Source organism: Falco peregrinus, chromosome 2, assembly GCF_023634155.1.
Source record: "Falco peregrinus isolate bFalPer1 chromosome 2, bFalPer1.pri, whole genome shotgun sequence".
Taxonomy (NCBI): domain Eukaryota; kingdom Metazoa; phylum Chordata; class Aves; order Falconiformes; family Falconidae; genus Falco; species Falco peregrinus.
The window spans coordinates 97254895-97262880 of record NC_073722.1 but is presented as its reverse complement, the minus strand read 5'-3'; positions in this window follow the sequence as shown (position 1 = coordinate 97262880).

Below are 7986 nucleotides of genomic sequence, written 5' to 3'. Positions count from 1 at the left end.
TGGAAACAGTTGCAATTGCCTAGGACAGCCCTGTGATTTTTTAGTGGGATGAGCAATATTTCCCCTCTTATCCCTCCGTCCCTCTTCCTAGACAGGAAGAGACAGGAGCTAAACCCAAGCCCAGTGGTTCCTACATTGGCGCATTCCCCAGTTGGTGGCCATGTCCCCAGTTCTGCAGCTGGGCTTAGGCTGCCTTATCGTGGAAACAGCTGTGACATAGACCAGGTCATACAGGGGAAGGGTAGTGTCTACCCAGCACGTGGTCCATAGTGTGGATGTCCTTGGGTGCCCAAAGCGCCTCTCGCAGGTGTGATGCGACCAACCAAGCCCCTTCTTGTGGCCAGTACTGCTGGGCTGTGGCACGTGTCCTCACTGAGTGTGATGCTTAAACTACAGCTGAAAACTCCTGCTCCCCTTGGAATCCAAACTTATCCACCCGCAGCACGCAGCTCACAACCTACAGCCTCAGCAAGTGGTGATGGGAACTGGAACAGGGAACAGGGCACCACCTCAGGCGCTCCAGGACTCTTCATCCAGCAACTCACGTGAACCCGACCCAGCGGCATTTGGCAAAGCCAGCGGCAGGTCAAAGATAACTACCCTTGGGCTCACCTGCTTGGGGCTTTAATGACGTACTGGTGGTAATTGCTGTTGTACAGGTGAAAACAAGTAAAATACTGGGATATTGGTCCTAGCACAGGCTTTGTGGTGTTTTGGCTTTGCAGAAGAAGATGCTGCATGAGTTCTTATTCTCAGGAGAATGAGAACCCCTGTGGCTGGGGGGCGCTGGGCTGTCGGGGCATGTTGGGTGGGATGCAGGGGTTTGCTGAGGGGTGCCAGGCAGGATGCAGGGGGAGTGCTGGGCAGGATGTTGAGGGGTGCCAGGTGGGATGTGGGGAGGTGCCAGGGGGTGCCACGTGGGATGCGAGGGGTGCCCGTGGGTGCTGGGCAGGATGTGGGGGAGGTGCCTGGCGGGATGCGGGGGGTGCCCGGGAGTGCCGGGCGGGATGCCAGGGAGCTTGGCGGGGGCGAGGCGCTGCGGCGGCCGCCAGGGGGCGCTGTGGGGCCGCGCCGCGCTGCGCCGCAGTGAGGGGCTCCGGGCTGGGTGAGGGACGGGCCCAGGGCCGAGGGGAAGGGCCCCGGGGTCTGTGCTGCCCCCGCCGCCCCGTGTTCAGGCGCCTCCTGAGGCCACTGAGCCGGGGAGGGGGCAGGGGACCAGCCCGGCCCCCCACGCAGCGCCCTGGCCCTCGGGCGGACTCAGGGCAGCCAAGGCCTCACTTACCCTGGGGGGCCAGAGCTCCCCCAGCGGGGAGGGCCCTTCCCCTGCGAACCAGAAACCCAGGCAGGCATCACCCAAGCAGGCGTCACCCGGCAGTAACCTCATGGTGCCTGGCAAACCTGCTGCGGTGCCCCGGTGAGGGCAGGAAGCTGAGGCGAGGCCAGGGAGCCCCCAACCCGGCCGTCTGAGGGGGACTGGGGTGGGCGCAGGAGGCCCAGCAGCCTCCCTGGCCATTTCCCACCCTCGCCAGCCTGGGCCCACCCCAGTGCCAAGCTGGGTGGACGGCGGAGCCCCTCGGCACCCACCCTGCTCCCTGTGTGCTGGCCACGCTGGTCGGCCACGCTGCAATGTGGCTACCCAGCGGCTCGCAGCGCTCCCATTATCTTTCTGTCTTTCTATATCTTTCACCTTGTTGGCTGCTTGTGAAGTTTCCAATTAATTTTAAAACGCTTCTCATAACCCCAAGGCTTTTCCTGGCCCTGGCTCATTCTCCCTGGCCAGTTCCCTCTGTACATGGTGTTCGGGGCTGTCACAGGCCAGGCAGCCAGCAGCCCGATGCAACATGCTCCACGGATATACAAGGGCCTCCCCTGCACCAAGCCAGGCTGCTTTCACTTAACATTCTCCCAAGGATTTTAACTGGCCCCCGAAAGCTCAGTAATTATCACAACAATCTTGCTTTACTGTGCAGAGCCTTAGGAGCCTCCTTTCACCCAGCCTGGTATGGCTGTGGGAGATGAACAGGTCATCTCTATCCATGAGGCATTTCATCACCAAGAATGCCTCCAGGTGAGAGCAGTTGCCTTTTGGTGTGGGCAGCAATGCAGGGGGGGATCAGAAGGGATGGGGGGAACACTTTCAGGATTTGGTGTCTACTTTACTTTCCTCCACTGTGTGATGGGACTCCACCAGCTCCTCTGGAGGACAGACCATGGATAACACAACCCTTTCCATTTGCACTTGGGTTAGGGTGCTTTTATAAACGTGGTATAAATGCAGCACAGGAACTGTTCCCCTTCCCATTCTCCAGCCCTACCCCACCTTCCCTGAAGAAGCAGCCCTAGCCCAGCCCTCCTCTGAGGCTGCAGGGCTGAGGAGGGGCCCAGACTCTCTTGCACGAGGAGCAGCCTCGGTATTATCCCCTTCACTTGTGTCCTGATGCTCCCAGGGGCCATCACTGGCTGTGCTGGGTTAAAACCCTGGCAGGCACAGGAGGCTCTGGTTTGAGACCCACCAAGCCTTTGCTCTGTTCCGCTGTGATGTGTAGCTGCCTTACTTCTCATTGCATCCAGGTCTGCTCCTGAGCACGTGCAAGCTGTGGCTCTAGTCTCCCATGTACAAGACTCTTACAGCAGTGACAAAATCCTCCAGCGATGCAGGGTGGTGAGTGAGGTTGCTGCTGCAGAGGTTGTGGGCTGGTGTGTCTCCTGGGGCAGAGCTGTGGCTCTTATTTTTAAAAAAAAACAACAAACCCAAACTAAACAAAAAAAGCAATGTCTAGCTGATGCTGTTGCAGTTATAGGGGTGGCATTGTGATATTTGATGGGGAAGTGTTTTTCTCCCTGGCAGCTACAGGGGACCAAGCCTGTGTGAGGCTGCAGTGTGGGACCATAGGGCCCAAAGTCCAGGCAAGAGGTGCAGGGAGGAGATAAAGTGAATTGCAGCACCTGTTTTCTCTTTTATTTGGCCACAATGAACCTCTGTGTCTGGGAGGAAATAGCTGGAGGGAGGACAACAAGCTCATGTGACTCTGGAGGAGAGCCTGCATGGCATGCCCATGCCTAGGCGCTGCAGGGTTTGCCTGTGCTTCCGTGCTGGCTGGGCTTAATCCTATCTTGGGCAGGAATCTCTGCTGTGTTGCACTGTGGTGCAAGGCTCAGGTCCTGGATGGCTGCATGCAGCTTAAACTAGTACTCCTGCATACAAGCCGGGGGTTCAGCCTGGACCCCCATCTCTAGGGTGTGCAGGGGGATCTGCCCTGGTTTAAGCCCTTTCTCAGTCTGACATCAAGCAGAAAATGTTTTTCTGCTCTGTGCCGCAGTGCTGGCACAAGTGGTGCCCGGCAGCCCTGGCCCTCAGCTGCCCTCTGTGCTTGGCTAGCACAGCGCTCTCTGCAGCCGTCTGCTGCCTTGGCTGCCAACCAGCCTGCCCAAGAGGTGCCCCATGCTGCAGAGATCTCTGCCTGCATCCCTTCCCTTGCAGCAGGGTGGAGGGGCAGTGCTGGGTGACCCTGGCATCGCCCCCAGCGTGAGCTGTGCCGTGGGTACACCCTCCATGCATGCAAATGTGTAGAGACCTGTGTCAAGGGTGTTCTTGTTGCAGAAAGCAAATAAGGACTGCTAGGCTTTGGCAGTGAAGTCTCTGCTCCCAAGTGTGTGTTGGATGTTGGCGTTAAACTTTATGGTGTTCAATGCCTCATTTAAAGAGTGTGACTAAATGTCCTTCTACCTCCTTCTCATGAGGACACAGGAGCTTAATTTTATCGCCTCACTAGTCACCAGAGTCAAGTCTGGACCGTTTCTGGGAAAAAGCCTGTGCGTGCATGAGCTCCTCCACCCAGGGCCATCAGAAATTCTCCTGCCCTTCAAAAAGGGAAGAAAAAACCATAATGTACTCCTGCTCTGAGCAGTTCTTTTTACTGAGGTGCCACTGTGCCCTGGCAGTGAGAACCGCAGCCTTAGCCCATTGCACAGAGTATCGGGGGTGCTCTCTTGGGGATGCTTCATCTTTGCTGCTGTGGCCATGACTCCCCAAGTCACGCTGCCATTGCCTTCCCATGGCAGTCCATGTGCTGACCCTTGGCTGTGTTGGGGCAAACCAGACTGCAGCCTCATACTGAGTCCCTGTTTCCCTTTCCCGTTGCCACGTGTATCTGTGTGGGGCAGTGCCTGGTGCGGAGGTCCTGCTGCAATCTGAGGCTGTGGGGCTCGGAGCGGTGACATGCAGCCGGCGTGGAGCCAGGGCTCCTTGTGCTCGGTGGCTCCCTGGGAGTGCTTGTTTTCTGGAGCAAGCGAAACAATTCCTAAAAAGGAGCAGTCAGATGGAAAATTGATACCAAATGGTGATATCAGTCCCTTGAGGAGTAAGGTTTGATCTCTCAACCCGTGGTTCCTGGGGGTTAGGACACAGGCACACAATGCTATTTTAGAGGGATTTTTTTTTTCAAGTTTATTATTTTCCCTTTCATAAGTTCATGATTTTCCCAGACATGAGCTGGCTTAGATTTGATGTTGATGGCACAGGCTGCTGCTTTGGATGCATGAAGCATCTGCAGGATGAGGAGAGTCTGCAGAGCTGTGCCTGGCCCTGCTTTGGCTGCTTCACAGGTCCTGCAGGGCCAGGGACCATGTCCAGCTGCTGGTACCAGATGGGGTGGGGGGTTTGCCAGCCCCACATGGTTATTGTCTTCAGGTAGAGGCAATCCTGAGGAGGCAATAGCCACCCTGGGGGGCTGCCTGCCTGGTTCCTAGGCTGCTGATCCTTCCCATCTTCACTGTCCACCCCTGTGACTGCAAATGTTGCTGCTGAGCACTGTTTCTGGGGGTACCTGGCTGGATTTCTGGGCTTAATAACATTGCTTATGGCTGCACTGCTCTGCCTAAAAAAACCTACCTCCCTACATGACCCAGCTGCTTTCTGTCTTTTCCATCTGAACCGGTTCTGGACTGGTTCTTGTAGGAAATTGCCTGCTGAGCCACCAGTGCTGTGGACGGGAGGCTTCACCTTGTGCCCACAAACCATGGGGCTGTGGGTTGTGGTGTCCTGCTGCATGTAGTGCTGAGCATGAGGCATTGCATGGGCCTGGCAGCCATCAGGGGGAGGGAGCTGAGCTTTGCAACTGAGCTTCCAAGGAAGGAATTTCCAGCAACTGCAGATCCCATCCCCAAAGACAGCATTTCAAGGAATTACCTTCTCCCCCCTCACTGCAGACTTCCTCTGCTTTTCCAAGTAAGTCTCTGGCTTGGAGCCATGTATGTAGTAACTGGACTGGAGCAGATCCATGGGAACATCGGGGGCTGGAGGTCAGTGCTGGCCGGGTTCACAGTGCATGGCTCTTATCTGCATCAAGTGCCTCCAATTAAGACACTGAGCCGCTCCCTCTCAGCTATCTCCCTTGTGAGCACCATGTTTCCAGTGCTTTGGATGCCATGAGGAGCACTGAAACCACCTTCAGTGCCAACAAAAATAAATGGTCATTAGGGTTGTTTTTTCTGCGTGCTATTTTGGCAAATAGCAGTTCCCAGAGTGGGTAACTCAGTCCCCTGGTTTGTGGGAGTCTGGCAGGGCTGCTCTGGGCCCAGATGTGCTGAGCATCCTGGAGGGGTGTAGGGGAGATTCCCTGTGGGATCTGTCTCACCTGCACCGCTGATAACCAGCTGGCTTGTCTGACCCTATGGAGAGGCAGAGACCCAGGGGCAGTCCCTGCCTGCCTGCAGAGAGCTGCCAAATAGCCCCGTGTTTGCTCTTCCCCCTTCTCTAGAAGATGCTCAGTGCACAGTGTTAATTTCCATGCCCTGGTGGGGATAGCTGGGGGGCTCTGGCTGGCCTCCTGAGGGGGTGACCCCTCTCCCTGACAGCCAGGGCTGAGGGCAGGGATCACATTTTCCTCTCCCTGCCCAAACAGTCCTCGATGCCCTGCCGGGTGCATCCCTAGAGACATACCTTGTGGATTTTCTTTGGCTCATAAATATTCCCCTGCCCTCCCTAGTGCCCCTAGCAAATAAATTATCTGAAGCTACATTTCCCCATTTCAAAGCCTTGTGAAAGAAACCAGAAGTTTTAGCAGCCCTGACAGCCTGGAGTAGTTCACATACCATCCGCCCATTTGCATTTGATCTACTTCATCCTGTGTTAAGTAATCCTTAAAAGCCACAGTGGGTTGCAGGCCCTCTGCATGCCTGTAAATCACTGGGGCATGTCACAGGCTGTAAATGAGCGGGTAGGGTACATGAGTGTGTCCCACCCCTTAATCTGATCTGAAACATCCCCCTGCCCCTGAAAGGAACTATCTTTGTTAAATAAGAAATGCAGCTTGCTGGGCTGAGATGATTGCAGGCGGCAGGGTGGGGGCATGTGCGGCCCAAGAGGTGGGTTTCCACAGGGGTCTTAAGCAGAGGGCTCACCTCGAGGGGCAGCTCTCTAGAGATACAGTTTGGGATGGTTTTGGTGTCCCTGTGGGCCCTGTGCTCTGGGTGCTCCTGGCTCACCCCTGCCTGCATCCCCCAGGACCTCCCTCAGTTACCCATTAACCAGGGCTGCCCTGTGCAGTCACCACCACGTGCATCTTCTGCACCTCCCACCCTACTTGGTTTACTTTCCATTGCTGGAAGCCTCCTGGGACAGAGAAGGAGCCCTGCCCGGTGCGGCAGCCCTGCCTCACCCCCTGGTCCCCACTGTGCAATAGGGTTTTAAGTCATTGAGCTTGTGTGATGCCACAAGTCCCATGTGCAGCCAGGCTATGGGCTCTTTCCCTTGTAATAAATCACCCCTCTTCCCCATTGCCTCCCCCCAAAGGTTGCTGTTGCTCAGCTGTGGCCTGACTTTAATTATGAAATAAGAGCAGCTGGAGTGGGCACTAGGTGCTGTTAATTGGCTTTCCAGGAAAGGTTTCAGCAGGCAAAGTTTAACGCACCAGCGATTGATTCGCTTGGTGCCTCGCATGCATTAGTTCAGCCTGATGCAAGCCCTTCGCCAGGTCCTAAATTCAGTGGGCTGGGTGGCATTTGCCCAAAAGCTGCAGCCAGCCTCGAGGTTCCAAAGCATGTTTCTCTGGCTAATTGAAGCCTTGAGGGCCCAGCGCTCCCCTGCCTGCACCAGGATGAATTTTAGCTGCTGAGAACAAATTCCAAGGGAGGATGCTGAAATAAAGCAGATGGGATGATTCTGGAGGTCAGAGCAAGGGAGAGGATGCCCTGCCAGGCATCATGTGATGAAAACATACTTACTGCTACAGCAGCTGTCAAAGGCCTGAACAGATGAGGCAAGGTGCCCAAGGAGTGTGCAGGGATCTCATTTACCTGGTAATTAATGGAAATCGTGAAACAAATCAACACATGCTCCCTATGGAGAGCTTCATGCTCTAGTTTCAAACTGCTGATGGAGAATTGGGTATGGCTTGAGTACAAGAGCAGTAAGTGCTCCCATAAAGCTGAGCCAGGACTTGGTCCCCACCACCCTATCACTGGTGGAGCTCCTAGTTATTTGAGGGATGTCCTTGCCTGCCAGTGTGCTCCCCAAGATGTGTGGCTGTGGGATGCCTGACCCTGTCTGTGCTGTTAGGGCACTGCTAATTGCTCTACCCCTGCAGCATGTGGGGGACTTGCAGTGCTGTCTGTCACTGGCAAAGATGCCTCTGCTTAAGGCTGCAGAGTAGGAATGAAGATGTTCTGATGAGCCCCATCATCTCCCTCTGATCCCGCTCGGCTGAACATGTCACAGCTGATTTTCCTGGTCCAGCCCTCCTGCCACGCTGCACTGGCACCTACGCCCCATGCACCAGCCCTGCTGGGAGGGAGGCGGTGATGGGAGCCTGAGCTGGCAACTAGACATGCCCTTTTGTTTTCTGTAGGGAAAGCTCATCCTGGTACAAAATGCTGTGCCATTTTTTCTTGCAAGTTAATTAAGTTGGCTCAGTTTAAATATTAAAAATGCTGTTCTCTGATATTTTCCTTCTTCCAGAGCAGTGATGTGCCACTCTGCAGTGCTCT